Below are 25,905 nucleotides of genomic sequence, written 5' to 3'. Positions count from 1 at the left end.
CAACCATCTGCAGATGGCACAATTGTGATCCAGAGAACTTTCCTTGGTTGATTTTCAGTAGGAGATTCCCAGGTCTGTCTTTCTAGCTCATCTTAGCACAGAAGCATCAGAGCAACACACAGGCCTTCACTGACAGACAGGTAGTAGCTGTGCATGAGGTGCATTGGCTGGGAGCCGGACCCAGGTCTCACTCACGGAAGGCGAGAACCCCACCACTGGACCACCACTGCCCCTTCCCAGTGGAGAGTCCTTTTTATTATCTACATGAAAGCATTCTTTACCATCGATATATAAATGTGTGTTTACTCCTGAAGGCACACATTTTACTGTCTCATGTCTTCATAACCAGGACTTCTAGAAGAAAAGATTAAGAGATTAGATATTTGCTCAACTTGCAGCCGAGGTATATTTGTTGAAGTTGACCACAAACCTCTTTCCAGACCACAAAACCTACATAAGGCATAGGTTCTCTCCTTATAAACTTTCTGAGTAATGAGACAATTAAGGTTTCCATACTACTACAGCACTAGAGTGGTGAAAGACCATTTATCTGAAAGGTGGTTTATGAGATCTGTTTATTAGTATATCCACATGTGTAAAACGAGCGTCCACACATGTACTTCAGTTGGGTCTAATTCATTTACTGCCAAGAGGCGATGATCTCCTGAGATCTACCCAAGACCCTGGTGACTACTAGATGTTTAGTGCTGAGATCCCAAAAGTCTTGATTGTGATGATGTGGTAGTTACCATGTTCTTATGTAAATGGAAATTCTATGGCCATGGTTAGAAGACTACAGTATTTCTACTGAAGTCTTAAAAAAAAAAAAAAAAGTCTATAAATAAATAAATACTGATGTTTTAGCCAGTACTTTGAACATCTGGATAAGCTACAATTGATCGCCTGTTTGGGAGAAACTACCATTAAAGAAAGTGTTTCTCTGTTCAGGGTAAAATAGACTGGAGTATTTTTTTCTTAATTGTTATTTTTTTAACCCCTTTTATTTCTTCCATATTGATGCTTCCCCTTACTGCTTTCGCTCCCTTTCTATATTGGAATTGAAAACAAAGCTGTGGATAGGTACTGGTATAACACATCTATCTTAATATTTCAGTGAAATGTTAGTGAAACCAAATATTTTGTAACACCAAATGGTTCATTCAAAGTAAATAAAAATTTCAGGTAGTAATCATGAGCTGATATAAAACAGTGAACCAGTGAGCATTATGCTGCCACCGTTCCCATTATGCCAGGGACTGTGAGAATTCAGGTCAGTTAAAAGACCCAAAATAAAATGAATTACTTTCTTTCACGTGCCTATTAGCTGAAAATTTAAAAACTCTAGGCAAATCTCTCAGCAATGTTGCGGGGGGGTGTATGCCTAACTCTGCTCCCCCCCAAAAGTTACAATGCAGGAAGATAAAAGTAAATAAAGTGGAATACTTAATTATCCAAAAAAAAAAATTAAAATGGACTACATTGTTTTACATCTGCAGAATTTAAATATCAGGTTAAAAGCTGGGTTGTAATCCCTAATCAAAGGAGCGCTGGCGTTGCAGTGGCTAAGAGCTTGGCTGCCAACAAAGTGGTCTGTGGTTCCATCCCACCAGCCAAAAGAGAAAGATGTAGTAGTCTGCTTCCATTATGGTTACAGCCTTGGAAACACGGGGGGGGGGGGGGGGGGGCAGTTCTACTCTGTCCTATATCGTCACTATGAGTCAGAATAGAATTGAGAGAAAAGGGTTAATCTCTAACCAAGTGCTGAGAAATGTTAGGCTCTCAGTTACAATTTCTTGAATGACTGAACCAGCAAGTAAGTATATAAATAAATGAATGATTCCATGAATAATTCAATTGAACCATCAATCACTGGGTTCTTCTTTTAGCTATACAAAGTATAAAAATATATCCTTCATATTGCTACACAAAAGGATATGCAGTATTTATTTTCTCTTTAGGAAAATGCAATCTAACCAATGATGCTGTAGAGGTATTCCTTTACACTTTCCAATTAGAAAAAAGGGATCAAATTACTACTTCCATTTCTAAAACGGATTATATAGATGATTAAATTTACTTACCTAGAAAATAAGTTTCAATAAATCGAGTTTCCTTTAATACATCAACTTTTTTAAGTGTCTACTAGTTTTGAAAATGTTTCCATACAATAAATATCTAAGATATACATTATTACCATGTTTTATGATTAATATAATTGAGAATAATTAAGTATGGAGGAAAGAGACAAACCAGATGTTACTATCCAAAATTTTTGTTCTTGGAAGTATGTTATTTTACCAGGTAGAAAGTCAAGTGTAAAACAGTTTGTTAGATAAATATAAAATCAGAGTAAGAAACGTATTTTACAATGCATAATGTTTTCAACCCAAGGCAGCTTGAAACTTTTTACCTATTTTAATATAATAATAAAGGTTTGTGGTGTTGCTATTGCAGAAACCATAACTCCATTTTCAGAAGCCCTCAAACATCTAAATAAACAAGAAAAGAAACAAAGGTAGGATTTGTATTTATAGAGGTTGATCTATTTTCACAAAACTAAACATGTAATTCTTTTAAGTAAGTTATCAGTAAACATGCTGTTTACTGAAGGTAAATGACTAGTTAATGATGAAAAACTCTGATGTGTGTTACTTGTGTAAATACAACTTTTTTTTAATTTCTAGGTTTTGACTAATTATCAAGAAGTTTTGTGCTTCAGAAGAAGATATTTTTGGTCACTGAAGTCTAGTATATAGTATATAGGGATGATTTATAAGAGGTAAAAAATATTTTATTCAAAATACAGATACAAATATTTTATAGATGTAAATTAGAAAAAACGTTAATAATATATTAATTGAATTCTATATACTGCAGATTTTCTTCCCTAATCATAAATTGCACAAACTGGATATCATTAGTTCATCGACTTTGTCTTTTTCATCTGTGCCACCAGCATAGCAAATTTTTAGTCCCTAAACCGAAGGAGCATAGGTCAAATTCCCTAGATGTAAACATCTATAATCAGGACACTGATAATGGTGACCCTGTTTCAAAAAAGAAAATGTTGACTCATTAGAAAGTGTTCCAGTTAAACCTTCGAGAACACTCGCAGCATGTCAACTCCATCAGGTATCCTAACTGATATGCCTAAGGTGATTATCGGGTAGTTTTTCTAAAAATATTGTATACTTTTAATTTTTAATAAAGGAAAGTATAATAACAAAAACCTCATAACATAGTAAACTATTTCACATGTTTTAAATTTGAAAATATGTATGTTTTAAGTGGCAGATCATTCAGTAGGATAAAATAATGAAAAAAAAAAAAAGCCCCGTCTTCACTCTCCTTACCTCAGTGGTGAAGAATCCCTCGGTGATTTTCCATTTTTTATATTTATATTTTTATCTATTTCTACCTATTTCTTTTTCCATCTTGGTCTTTCTAGTTATCTTTTCTGTTTTATTTTTTTTAAAAAAAGAGAGATTTACAGCACACACGATTTCCATTTTTCCTTTACGCTTAACAATATATCCCAGAGAGTTTTGTCTAGAGATTTAAAAAATGTGACACAATGTAGTAAAAAAGATTTTACTTCAAATCTTGCCTAACTAAAAACATATTTTTCTATTTAGTAGAGCAAAAATCTTCAGATTAGCTAACTCAGATATTTGCTAACAATGAGAAAATATTTGAAAAAGTAAAATTGTAGCCAAGAAATCAGATAAATATATGCATTTAAATGTTGGCAGGATCTTAGTTTTTTTCTCAGCACTAGATTATTACGTCAAATTTGTTTTTACGTCACCAGTGGCATTAGGATTCAAGCTCCAGAGCTCAGTTTCTCACTCAAACTGATTTGTGCGGAAATCAAATCAGGGAAGGAAATTTCCAAACAATTATTGGGACTGGAAAATAAAGTAACAACTAACTGATTCAATCAATTCAAAATATACACTCTGGACGTTTCTTTACACAAGGCAAGACAGAAAACACTAGTTTGGTGGGGAAAAGTAAAAATACGTGTCTTTACTTCCTAGCAGTTAGTTGAGAAAGCACTTGCAGTCAGCTGACAAACCCCACTCCCACAATCACATCCATCCTGTCCTCTCTGTCATATTACCTGTTTGAATTTTCTTCAAAGCACTTAAAGCAATTTGAAAATTTTTATTTTCCCTCAAATAATTAACATTTTAGTCTTCAACTCTTTTTATGAAATACCGGTTTCATGAGATTAGGGACTTTTCTGTTTTATTACTCAAATATACTCCTAAAGGGTAGCAGCACTAAGTATATATTTGTTGAATCAATGAATCAATTATTAAATGAGCATCTATTATTTAAATTGATCACAAGATTAAAGATTATTATCTCATTTTTACAGATGAAGGAAAAATGTTTTCAGTGGAGCTGTTGTTAACTGCACACGATTGAAAAGTGAAAGTGCTAGGTCTCAAACGTCCTGCCTCCTTTTCCTTCAGCCAAGGTTCTGGTGACTCATGTATAGGAAAGTGAACCTTGCCTAAAAATGTTTGGAACATATTCTGTATGTGTTCAACATCTGATCCTTGTTTTAAAGCAGATTACAATTAGCTCATCTTCGTGAAAATTTTATGCCATTCTTTGAAAACCAGCCTTTTGCCTGTTAAATGCAGCAAGTGTGTGAAGATCACAAAAAGGGAGGCAGTTGGTTTGGTGAGAGAAACAGCACCTGTTAAACTTGGGCAGGTCTTTTGTATAAGAAGGCAATACAAAACTACTTCTCAGGATCACTGGGAGATTTAGAAATGGTATGGCCCAGGACTGGACAAGGTTTCGTTTTGTTACACATAGGTTGCCGTGTGTTCGAGCAGACTCAACTACAACTAACAACATCATATTATACGTACCCAGAAAGCATATGACAGTAGCATGTGCTCTAAAAATAATGGCTCAGAACAATAACAATAGCAGTGTTTGTAAAGATAACTAGGGACATTTTAGGAACATTAATGATGTTCAGAGCACTTTCCTAAATGTATTACTCACACCATCACATTTAATCCTGACCACATGTTATGTGAGAGGGACCATTCTTGTCAGCTTGATAAAGATATCAAGACTGAACAGATAGTTAAAATGTCATTTCATACAGTGATTGCACCATTATTCCAGATAACTGGATATTAGCCCTCTTAATCACTACAAATTTTTATGTTTTTCCCCTCTATTTGACCAACCTCAAACAACTATCCAGAATATATGATCTGTTAGTTCAATTGTTTAAATGTATAGAGATAATATCTTGATAATGGGGGTAAAAAATTTTCCCCTCTGCACCACAAGTCATATAGGTAAAGAAACAGTGATAATATTTTAGTAAAATGACAACTTACCCATTTTTTAGAACTTTATTTGATGCTGGGCAGGTACAAAGTTGTACAAGATACAATCCTTGAGGAACTTATAAAGAACATAAAAGACAGTAAGCCAAAGCGAATACTCCGTTTCCCATCAATGTAAAGCAGTTTCTGAAACATTTCCTAAGACTGATAAAAAGATATCATAGGCTTTGCTCAGGTTGTCCATGAAGAATTCATATGCAAGATGTGTGATAAGTTCACCACAAAGCATATAGCCAAAATACATTTGAAAAAATTGAGCAAAATTTGGAAAACTTTTAATTCCAAATAAAGAAGTTTGAAGCACGATCAGTTTAACCATGGATAGGTACTTGTCTGTGGCTCCAAATGTCACAGTTATTATTATTATCACTGCTATTCCTTTTGTTATTAATGCTATTATTGCTATTTTCATCATGAGAAAATGAGAAGAGAGTGTTGAAAAAAAAGATAGAGGACATTCAGAAAAATACAGGTACCATGGGTAAGTCAAGGAGAAAGCAGTTTAATATATTCGTTGCTGAATAAATCGAAAAATGGTAGAAGAAATAGGAATTTATTCTAGGGTGAGGATATGGTGGCAACAACCAACAACGTAAATGGTGACGTGGGCATGGATGATGAATGTTCAGAGATTTTGCTGAAAAGGTTAAAGATAAAAAAGAGGAAATGCAAAATTAGTAATTTAAGATGAAAGAAATAAAAAGCTAAATTAGTACTGTAAGGTACCATCTCACATTTTTGTTTTTTCAGAAAGTGGAAGCAAAGAAAGTTGGAAACGCAGAAAACTTAAGATGATATTGAGGGAATTTTAGGGGAAGCTTCCAGAGACTTTAAGAGGAACCAGAAGCAGGATACTCTACAGATGGGAGAGTCATATCTCTCTTTACAAGATAGACAAGTGACTAGAAAAATAAGAATTTTACAGAAAATGAGAAGCAGATTCAGTGTTGGGTAAATGTATGAGGTAAGGAGGTTTTGATCAGGTTGAGGTATTGCACTAAGTTCCAAATGATTTATTTCAATATAGTGTGTCATAGTGTTAGAAGATAAGGTAGTGTTGACATTATTATGCATACAGGACTACTTCTAGAAAGAGGATCATTTTCCCCAGTATTGTCTATAGGCTCAAAACAATGATATAATACTGGAAAAACATTTAAAATATTTTATACCAATTACTGAACAAAATTCCTTTTTCTCCAAAGCTTCTTTAAAAAGCCAACTATATCAGTGTAATCTATATTAAAAAAAAATATTTAAAAATTGCAGTCCATTTGACCCTGATGCATGGTGATTCCATGTGCTTCAGGTTAGAACTGTGCTCCATAGGATTTTCAATGCCTGATTTCTTAGAAGTAGCCCCCAGGCCTTTTTTCTGAGGCACTTCTTGGTTGATTCAAACATTTAACCTTTTGGTTGCCAACAAGCCTATTAACTGTGCCACCCAGGGACTCCATCTATATTCATCGATCTATTTTATCTTTAGAAAATTACATATTCACATAGAAATATATAAAGATATATATTAAACACTTACATGTGTTTTATTTATGAGAAAATGGTCCTAAATTTCACTTCATTCCTATAGAAGGAGTAGGAATATTATGGAAGCTAGTGAAGCACTACATAATTTACGTTCCCAAATATGAGGTATATCAATAGGGATTAGATTAGGAAGGGGGCAAGGGAAAACAATTGAAAGCCATCTTCTCATGATTTAATTCTTCTTGTGTTCAGGGCTTTTTTCCTTGCTTCCTAGGCATGAACTGCCTTGCCCAGAGATGCCCAATTCCACCATGGTGATGGATTTTCTCCTGATGGAGTTTTCTGAAGTATGGGAAATACGGGTTTTGCATGCAGCATGCTTCTCTACGATGCATTTGTTGACTCTCTTTAGGAATTTTCTCATTTTTATTGTCACCACCCTGGACAAGAGCCTTCACATCTCCAAGTATTTCTTCCTTAGAAATCTGTCCATTTTGGGTGCATGCTACATTTCTGTAATGGTCCCTAACTGATGTGTTAAGTCCATGCTTGACAGCAGTGACATTTCAAAGGCAAGGTGTGTGGCTCAGGTCTTCCTAGTGGTTTTCTTTGTGTATGTAGAGCTGCTGTTCCTCACCTTCATGGCTCATGACCGCTATGCGGCCATCAGCCAGCTTCTCCATTACTCTGGGATTATGAACCCTCAGGTCTGTGTCCCCATGACACTGGCTTCCATCCTCAGTGGCCTGCTCTACTCAGGATTCCACACAGTCAACACCTTCAGGTTACCCTTTTGTTATTCCAATGTTATTCATCAGTTTTTTGTGACATCCCATCTCTGCTGAAGCTCTCCTCCTCTGACACCTTCAGCAATGAGATCGTAAACATTGTCTCTGGTCTTGTGATTGGTGGAGGCTCTTTCATCTTTATCATCAGGTCTTACATTCACATATTTTCTACTGTGCTCAATTTCCCAAGTGGAGCAGACAGAGCAAAGGCCTTTTCCACCTGCGTCCCTTGTATCCTCGTGGTGTCAATCTTCCTTTGCTCAAGCTTGTATGTGTACTTAACACCATCTGCAATCTCTGCAGCCATCCGGGATATGGTCCTTTCTGTGGTCTACTCTGTAATTCCCCTCATCTTCAACCTGATTATCTATAGTCTTAGAAATGAACAAATAAAATATGCCAACAGGAATATCACAGAAAAAATATTTTTATCAGGAAATTTATAGGACATTGGTTAGGCTCACCCAAAGTTATGAGTTGAAATTCATGTTTTCAGCAATAAATTGAGATTATAGATTGGAATTTTATAGATGTACTTTACGTAAATTTAATATATAAGTTCATTAACATATATAATTTATCAAAATCTTTCCTTTCTGAGGGTTTTGAATGATTTGAATTGGTAGTTGGTTAAGAGTTCTGGTGTTATGAATAAGCAAGCCCCAGTCATACATGTATGGGAAGTTAAAAATCTCCCACTAAATATGTCAGTCTCAAAAAGCCTAAAATATTATCCTTAGCAATGTTTTACATTAAACTTTATCTTCCATATTTTTCCATGCTTAAAAATACTGATAAACCTAGAATGAATACTGTGTTAATTTATTTTGAAATGCCACATTCTGTATTATAGAAGAAATGAAAACATTGAGTCATTTATTTTTTCACAAAATAATTATGAAAATATATGTTCTTTTGAGGACCATAAAAAATCACTAAAAAGCATGCTGTAAAAAGAGAGGTGGCTTTGGTTGGGGGAGTATTTGTATATGACAGGACAGAAATACTTTACACTGCTTCTCTTGTACTGTATGGGAAATATAAAGATAAGTTTTACTTAGACAAAAATTTACTGAATTTAATATGTAAAAAAGTTAAAATGTATAATGTTTCTGTGATATATGTGTATATATATATATACATATGTATACACAACCAAATACATATATGTTACTTGGTTTTATGCTTTAAACATTATTTTCTAGGTTAATTCAGGGAATTCACCAATTTTATATTCCCAGTTATTATCATATGCCTATCCATAGATCTGAAGATTCCTTGATGGTGTAGTGGTTAAGCACTCAGCTGTTAACTGAATGGTCAGCAGTTCAAACCCACAAGCCTCAACTGAAGTGCATATTTTGAAAATCGGGCTTAAGAATGAACACTGTAAAATATACAGCACAAAAGAAATTCTAATATACATTGTGACATCAAGGAGAATCCCAGGAAAAAAGACATTGCATCCGCGTGAAAAGAAGCTCTGACAGTACATTTGAAAAGAAAGAGAGTCATAACAGTTTTAACTGTTAGAAAACTTAACATAAAATCATTTTGAGTATAAAAATGTAGATTCCCCTAGTCCCTTAGAGGAAGAGAATATCAAGGACTGTACACTGATTCTGTATGTGTCTACCAGTCATTTCTGCTCACACATTATTGGCTGAATAACACCACCACGGCCATACCTACTGTCAAAGGATGGGAGATGGGCAATCTCCCATCATGTGCTAAAAGGGAGAAGAACAGTAAAGCCAGTGAGCACTAGGAATGATCAACATCTTCTTGATTAAAAGGATAATTTGTCAGACTCTGAATGCTTTATCTCATACAATTAGTATTAGCATTATGACACAAAGTGCATATTCTTTATCCTCACATCGTAAACAAAAATTTCAATGCATAATAGCCATAGCATTTTGTGGCAACAATTGTGCAAATTTCTTAAAATGATTTATCTTGTGTAATACTTCAACAGTAGCATATGGTTGATAATAATATTTCTTCATTTTATAGATAAGTGTCTGGGTTTTAAAATATCACGTGAGTTTGTTAAGGGCATTCAAGAAATAGCCCCATCTTGGAGTCTTTTTGGAGTCTAGCCATCACCTATTGCACAGCAAAGGTTTTGGAAAATTTCATTGGGCCGAATAAATTTTCTATCTTCACTATGCCAGTAATTCTTGTATGAAGCCCATGAGTGTCAGGTTAAAAAAAAAAAAAAAAACTATAAAACTGACTTCACTACACATTATTTAAAGTGTTAAGGAAACAAGAAAGCCAAGTATCCTTAGTTTCAGTGAACTGTCACTTCTGAATTAATGACTTATATTTAACAAACCTAATCAACAAAAAACTTTGGTAACAAATATTTATTATAGGTGTGCAATACTGTAAATGTAATTAATGCTATTGAATTTTACACTTAAAAATGGGTAAAATGGAATGTCGTATATATTTTACTACATTAAAAAAAGAAATTATTGCCAGAATTTTTTTTTTTAAAAATGGTTGAATTGGTTTAAAAAAGCAGTTTTGGCAGTGGAAGTGGTTATGCCATGAAGTCTTAATATGGGAAAATGAGTGCTAGACAATTCTCAGAAAGGTAAAATATGCTTTGGTAAGTCGTATCATTGGTGTCCATAGCTTTTTATTATATACTCCGGAACTGCACATTGTTATCTTCCCGTGTATTGTGAATAGAATTTTTGAGGTTGCTTTATGGAACCTGTCCTTATTCTTCAAAAAAAAAAAAAAAAAAACAGCCAGTGTTGCTTTCCCTCTCTTGATACGTGTGGAAACAATTTTAATTTTTTTTTATTTTGGGAATGCCCTGCTGTGGAGCCCAAGCAATAAAATATGTCACAGTTTTCTCCAAAGGGGAAAAAATTTTTTGCAGATAACAAAAACACATGGCAAATATTAAATAAATTGACTAAGCCCAAAAGTATACTGAGATGAAAAGGGATATAATAAAAGATGGAGCAAAAAATATTTTTTTCAAAACCGTGTATCATAAAAAATTCTTACTAACACATCTTGAAATCTTAGATAAAATGGCTTAGTTACAAAAACTGACTCAAAAAATGGATGAAAATGTGTAAAACGGATTTACATATGTCTTAGTTTTTTTTAATTTTTTTTTTTTTTAGTTTTAGTGTTCTAGTGTGGCTATAAGTGGATGGCTTTAATAAAGATAATTGTATTTTCTCAAAGTAGGGAAGACTACAGTCTGAATTTCAGGAGCCAGCTTCAGGGAAAGGCTTTCTCTTTTTTGTTGGCTCTGAGAGAAAGTCCTTGTCATCAATTTTCCCTTAGGTCTAAGAGTTTCTCAATCCAGGGACCCTGGATCCAAAGGACTTGCTGTGCTCCTGGCACTTCTTTCTTGGTGGTATGTGGTTCCCCTCCTCTCTGCTCACTTCTCCCTTTTATATTTTAAAAGAGATTGACTCATGATACAACCTAAACTTGTAGATTGGGTCTTGATTCATTAACATAACTGCCTCTAATCTTGCCTGTTTAACATCATAGAGGTTAATATTTACAACAAATTGGGTAATTACCTCAGACCAAAAAATGGAGAAAAACTGCATAATACTGGGACTCATAGCCTAGACAAGTTGGCACACATTTTGGGGGGACACAATTCAATCCATAACAACATATAACACCACATTAAAATAAATTAATTCAGTCCTCAAAATCCCCCAGAAAAGAAAAAAATCAGACTAAGATGTGCCTATCACTTTCCACCCCATTGCTGTTGCTTCTGACTTGTATTGACCCTACAGATAAGCCTCAAAGTTACAAATAATTTTAAAAGAGGCAATATTCTTCAAATATTTTAATTAGGCTAGACAAACTTTGATATCTAAACCTCACAAGAAAATTTTGAGAGATATTTGGCTTTCTCAATTATGAATAAAAATGACACAATGCCAATCAAAATATTTATAAATTAAATATAAAAAAATCAGAAAATAAGCAATAAAAGAAAATCTTGTGGAGTCATCCATGGATGCTGGGTTTCAAGAGCAAACATTCTTCTTGAAATTATATATTGTTGCATAACAATCATCCCCAAATTTAGTGGTTTTAAACAATATAGTAATTTTATTATCTTTCATAATCTTCATGATTCACGAATTCAAGAAGAGCTCAGCTGGGAGGCTCTAGCTCAGAGTCTCTCATGCAGTCAGATGATGGCTGCCACTGGAACAGCAAGGGTCTGAAGCAGTTGGGGGCTGCCTGGGAATCTATCTCTCTCCATGTAATCTCTGCAGGTGGCTAATTTGTGCTTCCCCACAGCATGGAAACTTCAGGTCAGTAACTGTATACATGAGTACTGAAATATTGAAGAAAAAGTATTCCCAAGAGAACAAACAGGAAATGCACAGTGCTATGGATTGAATTGTGTCTCAAATAATATGTTTTGGAATTCTAACCCCTCTACCTGTGTAATTCTCCTTTGAGAATACAGTTTTAATAGAAGGTCATAGAACTCAGAAAAGCCATTATACTTGTCTTTACTGTTTATTTCAGTGAAAGAATACAGATGAAAATCATCCAATGGAAGAGGCACATAAGAGCAGGGCCCAGGAGAATTCCAAACATGAGTTTCTAGTTATCTTGTCTCAGTGAAATCATGCTTCTTCCAGCAAAAATGAGTGGCAGCATGTGTGGAGTAATACCAACAAGGGAAGCTCACTGGAGCCAAGCTGTCCAGAATTTTTATTGGGACTCATGTGGTTGAGCTTAGTTTCCAGTCCCGCCAGTATTCATTCTGATACCACATGGTCAAAAGTCCCCCACATTAAATCACATTTTTAGCACTGACTGCCTGGTATGGCCCAAGGCCCCAGGGAAACAAAGGCATCCTTATCAGATAGGACGCAAGTGCTTAGAGGTTACCTTCCAGGAGTTAAGAGACCAAGACCTCTCTTTGAGCAAGGTTAACCCTTTACTGTACAATTCCAATAAAAACAGACCATTGGAACAGTGTTGAGATCTCAAAACCCAGCTTACTCTATACAGAAACTTCATGCCTAATAAAGGAGGAATTAAAAGTCAAACACAGATGAAAAAATGCTACGAGCTGGTGTGGGAAACTTGCTCATTACTTAGGAAAAACAAAACCTGAATTCCATTTAAAACTATATATAAGTTGGACTTATGCTAAAATAGCCAATCATAACCCATTGTTGTTGAGTAGATTCTGATTCATAGCAACCCTATAGGACAGAGTAGAACTGCCCAATAGAGTTTCCAAGGATGGCCTGGTGGATTTGAACTGCTGACCTTTTGGTTAGCAGCCATAGCTCTTAACTGCTATGCCACCAGGGTTTCCTGGACTTATACTTACAGAATTGTTTGAACATTATATAAAATAATCTATTTCTTATAAAAAAGGCCCCCACGTGTCTGTCAGTTTGCGTACTATGGGGGCTTGGGTGTTGCTGTCATGCTGGAAGCTATGACACTGGTATGCAGTTACCAGCAGGGTCGCCTGTGGAGGACAGGTTTCAGCTGAGCTTTCAGACTAAGACAGACTAGGAAGAAGGACCTGGCAATCTACTTCTGAAAAGTATTAGCCAGCAAAAACCTTATTAATAGCAGAGGAACATTGTCTGATATAGTGCTGGAAGATGAGCCCCCTGTTTGGAAGGCACTCATAAGATGACTAGGGAAAAGCTGCCTCCTCAAAGTAGACCCACAACCCAGTGCCGTCGAGAGTACAAGTTGATCTTAATGACGTGGATAGAGTAAAGCTTTCAGGACCTTCATTTGTTGATGTGGCATGACTCAAAATGAGAAGAAACAGCTGCAAACATCCATTAATAATCGGAACCTGGACTATACCCCTGAGTATATCCCACCTGAATTTAGAGACCATCTGAAGAAATGATTTGACGCATTGAACACTGGTGACTGAAGAACGGACGAGTTGTGGAATGATATCAAGTACATCATACATGAAGAAAGCAAGAGGTCATTGAAAAGACAGGAAAGAAAGAAAAGACCAACATGGATGTCAGAGGAGACTGAAACTTGCTCTCGAACGTCAAGCAGCTAAAGCAAAAGGAAGAACTGATGAAGTAAAAGAACTGAACAGAAGATTTCAAAGGGTGGCTCGAGGAGAAAAAGTATTATAATGACATGTGCAAAGAGCTGGAAATGGAAAACCAAAAGGGAAGAACATGCTCAGTGTTTCTCAAGCTGAAAGAACTGAAGAAAATATTCAAGCCTCGAGTTGCAATAGTGAAGGATTCTATGGGGAAAATATTAAGTGACGCAGGAGGCATCAAAAGAAGATGGAAGAAATACACAGAGTTATTTTACCAAAAAGAATCTGTCGATGTTCAACCATTTCAAGAGGTAGCATATGATCAGGAACTGATGGTATTGAAGGAAGAGGTCCAAGCTCCTCTGAAGGCACTGGCAAAAAACAAGGCTCCAGGAATTGATGGAATATCAATTGAGATGTTTCAACAAACGGATGCAGTACTGGAGGTGCTCACTCACCTATGCCAAGAAATATGGAAGACAGCTTCCTGGCCAACTGACTGGAAGAGATCCATATTTATGCCTATTTCCAAGAAAGGTGATCCAACTGGATGTGGAAATTTTAGAACAATATCATTAATATCACACGCAAGCAAAATTTTGCTGAAGATAGTTCAAAAATGGCTGCAGCAGTATATTGACAAGGAACTGACAGAAATTCAGGCTGGTTTCAGAAGAGGATATGGAGCCAGGGATATCATTGCTGATGTCAGATGGATCCTGGCCGAAAGCAGAGAATACCAGAAGGATGTTTACCTGTGTTTTATTGACTATGCAAAGGCATTTGACTGTGTGGATCATAACAAATTATGGGTAACATTGAGAATAATGGGAATTCCAGAATACTTAATTGTGCTCATGAGGAACCTTTACATAGATCAAGAGGCAGTTGTTTAGACAGAACAAGGGTATACTGACTGGTTTAAAGTCAGGAAAGGTGTGTGTCAGGGTTGTATTCTTTCACCATCCCTATTCAGTTTGTATACTGAGCAAATAATACCAGAAGCTGGACTGTATGAAGAAGAACAAGGCATCAGGATTGGAGGAAGGCTCATTAACAACCTGTGTTATGCAGATGACACAACCTTGCTTGCTGAAAGTGAAGAAGACTTGAAGCACTTACTAATGAAGATCAAAGACCACAGCCTTCGGTGTGGATTGCACCTCAACATAAAGAAAACAAAAATCTTCACAACTAGAACAATGGGCAACATCATGATAAATGGAGAAAAGATTGGGGTGTCAAGGATTTTATTTTACTTGGATCCACAATCAACAGCCATGGAAGCAGCAGTCAAGAAATCAAAAGATGCATTGCATTGGGTAAATCTGCTGCAACGGACCTCTTTATACTGTTGAAGAGCAAAGATGTCACCTTGAAGACTAAGGTGCATCTAACCCAAGCCATGGTATTTGCAATCACATCATATGCATGTGAAAGCTGGACAATGAATAAGGAAGACTGAAGAAGAATTGATGCTTTTGAATTGTGGTGTTGGCGAAGAATATTGAATATACCACGGACTGCGAGAAGAACAAACAAATCTGTCTTGGAAGAAGTACAACCAGAATGCTCCTTAGAAGCAAGGATGGCGAGACTGCGTCTTACATACTTTGGACATGTTGTCAGGAGGGATCAGTCTCTGGAGAAGGACATCCTGCCTGGCAAAGTGCAGGGTCAGTGGAAAAGAGGAAGACCCTCAACGAGGTGGATTGACACAGTGGCTGCAACAATGGGCTCAAGCGTAACAACGATTGTAAGGATGTCTCAGGACTGGGCAGTGTTTTGTTCTGTTGTATATAGGGTTGTACCAACAATGAACTCAAGCATAACAATGATTGTAAGGATGGCTCAGGACAGAGCAGTGTTTCGTTCTGTTGTGCGTAGGGTCGCACCAACTCAACAGCACCTAATAACAGCAACAACAATGGCTAATTACAGTGAGCTTTTCTTCATGTGTCTGTTTAGCTGCCTGAGTACCTTCTTTGGTGAAGTGCCTATTCATAAACTTTGCCCATTTTTTTAACAGAATTATTTGCCTTTTTATTGTAGAGGTGTTGGATTTTCTTGTAGATTTTAGAGATTAGATCTTTGTCAGATTTGTCATAGCCAAAAGTTTTTTTCCCAGTCTCTAAGTTCTCTTTTTACTCTTTTGGTGAAGTCTTTTGATAAGTATAAGTATTCAATTTTTAGAAGATTCCAGTTATCTAGTTTATGTTCTCACGTTTGTATTGTTAGTTATGGTTTGTATTCTATTTATTCAGTGTATTAGGGCCTTTGGCATTGATCCTATTTTTTCTTCTATGATCTTTCTAGCTTTGGGTTCTATGTTTAGGTCTTTGATCCATTTTGCATTAGTGTCTGTGTATGGTGTAATGTATGGGTCCTGTTTTAATATCTTAAGATGGACATCCAGTTTCGCCAGCACTATTTGTTTAAAAAACCTGTCTTTTCCCCATTTAATGGACTTTGGGCCTTTGTTGAAGGTCAGGTTACCACAGGTAGATGGATTTACATCTGGGTTCTCAATTCTGTGTCCGTGTGCCTGCTGTTTAGCCAGTCCCAGGCTGTTTTGACTACCGTAGCTGTGTAGTAGGTTCTGAGATCAGGTAGTGTGAGTTCTCCTACTTTATTCTTCTTCTTAAATAGTGCTTTACTTATCCAGGCCTCTTTCCTTTCCATATAAAGTTAAATTTTTCCATCTGTTTAGAGAATGCTGCTGGTATTTGGATTGGGATTGCATTGTATCTGTAGACCACTTTGGGCAGAATTGACATTTTCTTATTGTTCAATCTATGTATCCATGAGCATGGTATTTTTTTCCATTTACTTAGGTTTTGTTTGGTTTCTTGCAGTAGTTTTTTCTACTTTCCTTTGTGTAAGTCTTTTATGTCTCTGCTTAGATTTATTCCTACATGTCTTATTTTTTTAGGGACTGTTGAAGATGGTATTGCTGTCCTGATTTCCTTTTGTAGTTCTTTTTATTGATGTTTAGAAATTCAACAGATTTTTGTGTGTTTATCTCGTATCATGCTAATCTGCTGAATCTTTTTATTAGTTCCAGTAGTTTTCTTGTGAAGTTCTTTGAGTTATTTATATATAGTATCGTATCTTCCACAAAATTGGGACAGTTGTACTTCTTAATTACCAATTTGGACGCCCTTTTTTTCTTCTTCTTGCCTTATTGCTGTAGGTAGGACTTTTAGCACAATGTTAAATGGGAGTGAGGATAAAGGGCATCCTTGTCTTGTTCCTGTTCTCAAGGGGAATGTTTTCAGCTTCTCTCCATTAAGAATGATGTTGGCCACTGGTTTTTATTATGTTGAGGAACTTCCCTTTTATACCTATTTCTTCGAGGGTTTTCATCAGGAAAGGGTGTTGAACTTTGTTTAATGCTTTTTCTACATCAGCTGAGACGATCATGTGATTCTTTTATTTATGTGGGGGATCATATTGATTGATTTTCTAATGTTGAATCATTCTTGCACACCTGGTGTGCATCTCATTTGGTTGTATTATTTTTTGACATGATGCCAAATTCTATTGGCTAGAATTTTGTTGTATATTCATGAGAGAGATTAGTCTGTAATTTTCTTTTTCTGTGGTGTCTTTGCCTGGTTTTGGTATCAGGGTTATACTGGTTTTATAAAATGAATTAAGAAGTATCTGTTTTCTGTGTTCTGAAATATTTGAGTAGCACTGATACAAGCTCTTCTCTGAATGTTCAGTAGGATTCTCCAGTGAAGCCATCCGGGTCAGGTTTTTGTTGTTGTTGTTAAGGGCCTGTTCAGATTTTCAACATCAGGTTGTGTTAGTTTGGGTACATAGTGTTTTTCTAGAACTTTGTCCATTTCCTTTAATACCCATTGCCATCGAGTCGTTTCTGACTCATAATGTCCCTATAGGACAGAGTAAAACTCCCCCACAGAGTTTCTAAGTACTGCCTGGTACTGGTGGATTCAAACTGCCAACCTTTTGGTTAGCAGCTGTAGCACTTAACCGCTACGCCACCAGGGTTTCCATTTCCTTTAGGTTTTCAAATTTTGGAAGTATAGTTTTTCATAATACTGTTATGATTCTTTATTTTCAGTTGGGTCTGTCGTAATGTCCCCCATTTCATTTCTTATTTTGGTTATTTGTGCCCTTTCCTGTTTTTCTTTTGTTGGTGCAACCAATGGTTGAGCTTTTTTGTTGAGCTTTTCAAAGAACCAAATTTTGGTTTTGTTGATTCTTTCTTTTGTTCTTCTATTCTCTATTTCACTTATTTCTGCTCTGATCTTTATTATTTCCTTTCTTTTGGTGACTGTGGGCTTTTTTTCTTGTTCTATTTCATTTTGTTCGTGCAAATAATATTTTTATTTTGTCCCTTTCTGCTTTTTTGATGTGTGCATCTATTGCTATAAATTGATATCTAAGTGCTGCCTTTGCTGTGTCGCAAAGATTTTGGTATGATGCGTTTTCATTCTTGTTTGATTCTAGGAATTTTTTTTTATTCTGTCTTTGATTTTTTCTATTACATAGTGTTTTTAAGGAAGGTGTTATTCAGTTTCCACTTATTTGATTTTTTTTTTCCCCTTGCTCTTCTTATTGTTAATTTCTACTTTCATGGCATTGTGATCAGAGAAGATACTTTGTATTACCTCAATGTTTTTGATTTTGTTCAGGGTTGCTTTCTGGCCTAAGATGTGGTCTATTCTGGAGAACATTCCATGTGAGTTGGAAAAGGATGTGTACTTTGCAGCTGTTGGGTTGAGTGTCCTGTATATGTCTACAAGATCAAGTCAGTTGATTGTGGCCTTTAGATCTTCTGTACCTTTGTTGGGTTCTGTTCTGTCCTTTACTGAGAGTGGTGTATTAAACTCCCCTATTTTTTATTATCGTGGAACTGTCAATTTCTCTTTTCAGTGTTGTTAGTTTGTTTTATGTATTTTGGAGCCCTGCCATTAGGTGTGTAGGTATTTATTATGGTTATATCTTCATGATGGATTGTCTTTTTAATCATTATATAATGCCCTTCTTTGTCTTTTATGGTGGATTTTTTTTTTTTTTTAATACATTTTATCTGAGGTTAGTATTGCCACTCCTGCTCTTTTTAGGTAGCTATTTGCTTGGTATATTTTTTTCTGTCTTTTGATTTATAATAAATTTATGTCTTTGTTTCTGAGGTGTGTCTCTTGTAGACAGCATATTGGTGGGTCTTGTTTTTTTATCCATCTGTCACTATCTCTTTGTGGGTTCATATAGGCCATTTCCTTTCAGTGTAATTATTGATAGGTGTGAGTTTATTGCTGTCATTTTGTAGGGTTTTTTTGTTTTATTTTGCTCACATTTTCTTTGTTCATTTTACTTTCCTGTGCTGAATTCCTTTTGTTTGTGGATTTTTTTTTTTCATTTCTTTCATTTTTGTAGATTTTGTATTTACTGAGACTTTATGTTTTTCTTTATTTTGATGAGTGGATTTGTTAATTTTTTGTGGTTACCTTGAAATTTACCCTTATTTTCCTAAGTTTGAACCAATCTTTTATTACTTGATATTGTCTCGACTTCCTCTCCATTTGAAGTTTATACCTACACCATTTATTCCCTCTTTTATTGTCTGACATTATTGTCTTTTACAGATTAACCTCTCTGGTTCCCTGTTGTAAATCTTTTAGTTTCATTTTATCCTTGAGAGTTCATTACCTAGGTTAGTCTGGCTGATGTGGTCTTGCATTATAAGTTCAGGCCGTTGTCTGATATTGTTGGTTCTCTAACCAAAGGGCATCCTTTAATAATCCTTGTAAGTTTCACTTGGTTTTTATATATTCCCTTTATTTCTGTCTATCTGGAACTGTCCTAAATTCACCATCATATTCGAGCAAACGTTTTGCAGGATATATTACTCTTGGTTAACTTTTTTTTTTTCTTTCAAGGTTTTATATATGTCCTCACATTGGCTTCTTGCCTGCATGGTCTCTGCTGAGTGTCAGAGCTTCCTATTATTGTTTCCTCTCTGTATGTGACTTTTTGTTTTCCTCAAGCTGCTCTCAGGATTCTTTCTTTGTCTTTGGTTTTAGCGAGTGTAATTATGATATGCCTTGGAGATTTTCTTTTTGGGTCTATCCTATATGGAGTTCATTGAGCTTCTTGGATGGTGAGCTTTTCATCTTTCATAAACTAGGGAGGTTTTCTGTCAGCAATTCTTTAATGATACTCTCTGCATTTTCTGTTTTCTTCCCTGTTCTGGAACTTCAGTCACTCACAAATTTTTGCTTTCAATTGTATCCCACATCATTCTCAGGTTGTCTTCGTTATTCTTCATTCTTTTCACTGAGTTTTCCTCAAACAAAGAGATATCCAAAGATTTGTCTTCAGTTTTGCTGATCTTGTCTTCCATTGTTTTGAACCTGCTCCTCAAACCTTCTATGACATTGCCCATTTCTGAAATCTTGTTGTTTACCTTTTGAATGTCTAATTGTTGTTTTCATAGATTTCTAGTACTGAGTTTATTTTCACATTTTGTTCCTGTATTGTCTTCTTGAATTCTTCCATTGTTTTGTCTGTCTTTTCCATGATTTTGTCTATTTTTTCCTCCTTTTGTCTGCTTTTTCCTTCATCTCTTGAATAGCCCTGAATATTAGAGATTTGGATTCTATAACAGGTAGTTTTAATACCTGTTTTTCTACTGGAAGGTCACCTGGTGTTTTATTTTGGACACTTTCTGGAACCACCCTGACCTGCTTTTTTGTATATATGTTTTGATATATCTGCTGTCTTATGGACATTCAGTAATTATTTTCTTCATTTTTTGATTGTAGATTTGTATTTTTTGGCGGGGGGGGCCTGGTTTTTTTGTTTTATTTGGTTTTCTGAGTCCGCAGCCTGGACATTCTTCGTTGTCTGCTAGTCTGTGGGCATAATGCTTCTCACCAACTTGTCAATGGGCAGGGCCAGTTGCTCAGCTATGGTGCAGCAGTGCAGGTGCAGAAGAGGGGTAGGGGTTGTGATTTTTTTTTTTTTTTTTTTGCAGCACATACTGGGGCTGTTAGAGTTGGGCCAGAGGACATGCAAGGCTGTTTCCAGTAGACCATGCCTGTGCTCCTTGGGGATGTGATGCTTAGCACACAGTGCAGATAGGCGGGGGGGTGGGGGTGTGATGTGTCTAGCTACGTTGCTGTGGGAAAGAAAAGAAAGAGGAGAGAGAAACAGAAGCTCTAAAAAGTGCTGAGGGATTCTGCTGTTGGAGCAGAACAGATCTGGGGGAGCTGTGTGCTGGTGGCTTTCTAGGCAGGCAGGGTGGCACAGCCAGTCAAGAAGGGATAGATATGGCACATGCAGTTATATGGAGGGAGAAAGGAAAAGAAAGAAGGGAGAGAGAGATGAGAGAGAGAGAGAGAAAGGCACATGTGGCCAGGTGGTTAGGAGGATGGAAAGGAGGGAAGATAGAGAAAGACAAGAAATTGAGAAAAAAAAAAAAAAGAGGCCAGGTGGTTGGGAGGAAAGAAAGAAAGGAAGACAGAGATAAAAAACTGAGAAAAAAAAGAAGAAAAAATGGCCCAATGGAGCCCACCAGAAGCAGGTCCCCAGCTGAGTGGCACTGCACAACCCATCAAGAAGGAGCAGACACGGCACACGACTCCAGGTGTTCAGGAGAAAAGTAAGGAAGGTGGGTAAAGAGAGACAAGAAACCTAGAAAAGGAAACAAACAAAAATGCCCTCAGGGAGCCCACTGTCATGGTGGCATGGACTGGGGAAGGGGGTTCCCAGCCAAACAGCACTGCACAGCTCATCAGGAAGGAGAGAAGATGGTATATGGCACCAGGTGTCCATGAGAAAGGAAATGAAGGGAGATAGGGAGAGACAACAAAATGAGAAATGGAAAAAAAAAATGCCCTGAGGAGACCTCTGGCTTGGCAGTGCAGAAGAGGTACCCCAGTCGAGCAGCACTGCACAGCCTGTGAAGAAGGAGTGGAGATGGCACACAGACCCAGGTGTTCAGAGAAGAAAGGAAGGAGGTGAGAGAGAGAGAAGAAACCAAAATAAGCTGGAAAAAAAAAAAAAAAAGCAACAAGAGCAACACAAAATGGCACCGAATGAACTGGCCAGTATGGGTGGGGTAAATCCTTTGCCTCGTGACTGTGGCCCGTCAGAAAGCAGCAAAGGCCAAGTAGTGGGAAGAAGAGTGAGTAGTAGGAAAGTGTATTGCTGGTTACCCTGCCGGGAGCTCCATAAAGCTGCCTTTCCCTACTCCCTATCCATGGTTCTTGGAGGCTGAGGGGTCCAAGACGGCAAATCCGTGCCACATTAGCTGGTGGGGACCTCCACTCTATAACTCTCCTCATTCGCTTTTCTCTGTCAGTTTCTTATTCCAGTCGGTGCTTAGTTCAGTTCTTTATCCCTTCATTTGACACTTAGGGCTCCAGGATTGACATATGTCTCTGTTTTACTTAATTTTTTGGGTCTTTGCTGTGGAAGGATGAATTGTTGCTTCTGTCTATAGCATCACGTTGGCTCCTTCTCCAGGAATTTTTTTATTCCATCTTTGATTTCTTCTAATATCCAGTGATTTTAAACCAAGGTGTTATTCAGTTTCCACGTATTTGATTTTTTTCTTTGTTTTTCTTGTTATTAATTTTTACTTTTATGGCATTATGATCAGAGAGAATGCTTTGTATTTGTACGATATCTTGAATTTTATTGAGGGTTCCTTTGTGGCCTAAAATGAGTTATGGAGCTAGGTGGAAGGCATAAAGAAGAGAAACAAAAGCACACACATGTTTCACTGTCTCTTTTCTGCATAATCTGGGCTTCTAAAAGAAAAGATTAAGAGATTAGATATTTTTCCAATTTGCAGCTGATGTAGTTTTGCTAAGGTTTACCACTGAGCTCTTTCTAGACCACAAAGCCTTCATAACGTGTAAGTTCTCTCCTTATAAACTTTCTCAGTGGTAAGATAATAAAGATTTCCATGGTTTTCATACTACTACAATACTAGACTGGTAAAAGCCCATTTATCTTAAAGGTATTTTATGAGATCTGTATTTATTAGTGATCTCCTGAGCTCTACCCAAGACTCTGGGGATGACTGCATGTTCAGGGCTGAGATCCCAAAAGCCTTGATTGTGCTGGCTTGGTAATTGCCATATTTATGTAAATGGGAACCACATGCCCATGGTTAGACTACAATATTCCTACTGTAGTCAATAAAACTGATGTTTTAGCCAGTACTTTGCACATTTGGATAAGCTACAATTGACTGCCTCTTTGGGAGATACTACTATTAAAAAAGTGTTCTTCTATTTAGCTTACAACCTAGTGAGTATTTTTTAATGATTATTATTTTGGCACCTTTTCCTGGTTCCACATTGATGCTTCCCTTAACTACTTTGCACTCCCTTCCTATCTTGTTTCAAAAACATTATGAATTGGAATTGAAAACAAAACTGTGTGTAGGTACTGGCATAACACCTCTACCATAATATTTCAGTGAAATGTTAGTCAAACCAAATATTTCATAACACTGAATGGTTCATTCAAAATAACTGAAAATATCAGCTGGTAGTCATGAGCCAAAACAAAGCAGTGAACCAATGAGAAATATGCTATCATCATTTCCATCGTGTCAAGGACTGTGAAAACTCAGGTGAGGAAAAGTGTTCTAAGTAAAAAAAATAGTGTTCTTTATGGTAACTAGCAATTGAAAATTCAAAACTAAAAAAAAAATTGTTTAACAAGTCTACGCAAATCTTTCAGTAATGTTGGGAGTGGAATGTGCCAAAAAGCAAAATTATAATGCAGGGAGGTAAAAGTACATAAATATAACATAAAGCATATTATTTAACTATTTAAAAAAATTAAAATGGCCTACATTGTATGTACATCTGCAGACTTTAAATGCCATATTAAAAAGTAAGTAGAAATCTCTGATCAAAGGACCCCTGGTAGTTAAGCACTTGGCTGTTAACCAAAAGGTTGGTAGTTTCAACCCACCAGCTGCTCCATCATAGCTAGGTGTGGTGTTCTACTTCCATAAAGATTACAGCCTTAGAAACTCTGTGGGGCAGTTCTACTCTGTGCTATAGGGTCACTATGAATTGGAATTGATGGAAACAGATTAATTTCTAACCAAGTGCTGAGAAATGCTAGATTATCAGTAATAATTTCTTAGATGACCAAATCAGCAAGTGAATATGGAATTAAATGGATGATTCTATGAAAAATTTGATTAAATCATTGATCAATGCATTCTTCCTATAGTCCTTCAAGTTATATGTCCTTCATATGGCTACACAAAAGATTATGCAATATTTATTTACCTTCTCTTTAGGAATATGCAGTCCAACCAATGATGCTGAGGAGAATATTCCTTTGACAGTTTCCAATTAGAAAAAGGGGTCAAATTGTTACTTCCTTTTGAAAAAAAGAACTAAAAGATTGTATAGGGGGGCAAGTGTACTTATCTGGAAAATACATTTCAATTAATTGAAGAATTTCCTTTAAAATGTCTACTTTTTTAGTGTCTGCTACTTTTGAAAATGTTGCCATACAATAAACGTAGAAGACACACATTCTTACCATGTCTTATGATTAAGATAATTGAGAGTAATTAATCGTTGGGGGCAAGAGACAAACCAGATTTTATAATCCAGAAGCTTCTGTTCTTGGAAGTGTGTTAATTTACTAGGTAGAAAGTCAGATATAAAAGAGTTTGTTGGATAAATATAAAATTAGAAAAATCAACGTATATTTCAAATGTATAATGCTTTCAACTTATGACAGTCTAAAACTTTTTACCTAATTTAATATAGTAATAAAGTTTTGTGGTGATGCTCTTGCAGAAACCATAACTCTATTTTCAGAAGCACCCAAACGTCTAAATATACTAGCAAAGAAACAGGCAGCATTTATTTTCATAAAGAGGCTGATCTATTTTCATAAAATTTAACACGTAATTCTTTCAGTTAAGTTATCAATAAATATGCTGCTTACTAATGTTGAATAACTAGCTAATGATGAAAAACCCTGATGTGTCTTGCTTGTGTAAACACAACATTTTGATTAATTATCAAGAAATTTTGTGCTTCAGGGGAAGAAATTTTGGTCACTTAAGTCTGTTACATAAGAATGATTTATATGGGATAAAATAAAATTTATTCAAAAGAGAGGTACAAAATGTTTAATATATATAAACTGGAAAATATTGTCAATAACATAGGAATTGAATTCTATATACTGCAGATTTTCTTCTCTAATCATGAGTTGCACACATTGGATATCATCAGTCCATCAACCTTGCCTTTTAATCTGAACCACCAGCATAGTAATTTTTTATTCCCTAAACAAAGGAGCATAGGTTGTATTCTCTGACTGTAAACATCTTTACAGGACAAGGATAATGGTCATGTTATTTCAAAAAAAAAAAAAAAAAAGAATTGAGACTTCATTAGAAAGTGTTCCAGTTGAAACTTAAAAAACGTCAGAATGTCAACATTTTAAAGTATCCTAACTGATATGACTAAGGGCATTACTTTGATAACTTTCTAAAAGTATTACTTTTTACATTTAATTTTTAATAAAAAAGAAGTATGATAATAAAAGCCTCATTGCTCGGTTAACTATTATTGTATGTTTTAAATTTAAAAATGTCTATGTAGTAAGTGGCAAATAACCCAGTAGAATGAAAATATAAGCCTTTTTTGTTGGGTTTTCTCACATCCCTTATTTTAGCAGTAAAAAAATCCCTAAATGATTCTCCATTTTTCATATTTATATTCTTTATCTATTTCTACCTATTCTGGTTTCCATCTATACTTCTCTAGTTATTTTTGCTATTTTATAAAAAAAAATGATACAATACGCACGTGATTTTCCATTTTTTCTTTACACTTAATATACCCCAGAGAACTTTTTCTGGATACTTAAAAAATATGATGCAATGTAATAAAAACTGTTTTATTTCAAACTCTGCCTAACTAAAAAATATTTTTCTATTTTTGTAGAGCAAAAATTTTCAGATTAGTTCTCTCAGATGTTTACTAACAATGAGAAGGTGTTTTAAAAAATGTAATTATAGCCAAAGAATCAGAAAAATATACACATTTAAATGTTTGTTAGCAGGATCTTAGTTTTTCTGTCAGCATTAGATTGTTAACATCAAACCTGTTTTAAGTCCCCAGAAGCATAAAGGATTTAAGCTCCAGAGTTC

At 35.8% G+C, this 25,905-nt stretch overlaps 1 pseudogene; it reads left to right on the top strand.

Moving 5' to 3' along the window:
- Nucleotides 1-6,687: 6,687 nt before the first annotated feature.
- On the top strand, nt 6,688-8,639 carry LOC111751774 (olfactory receptor 14C36-like; annotated as a pseudogene).
- Nucleotides 8,640-25,905: the final 17,266 nt, after the last annotated feature.

Source organism: Loxodonta africana, chromosome 2 (assembly GCF_030014295.1).
Source record: "Loxodonta africana isolate mLoxAfr1 chromosome 2, mLoxAfr1.hap2, whole genome shotgun sequence".
In the NCBI taxonomy this organism is placed as follows: domain Eukaryota; kingdom Metazoa; phylum Chordata; class Mammalia; order Proboscidea; family Elephantidae; genus Loxodonta; species Loxodonta africana.
The sequence above is the reverse complement of the archived record's forward strand: the minus strand, read 5'-3'. Positions and strand labels throughout refer to the sequence as shown.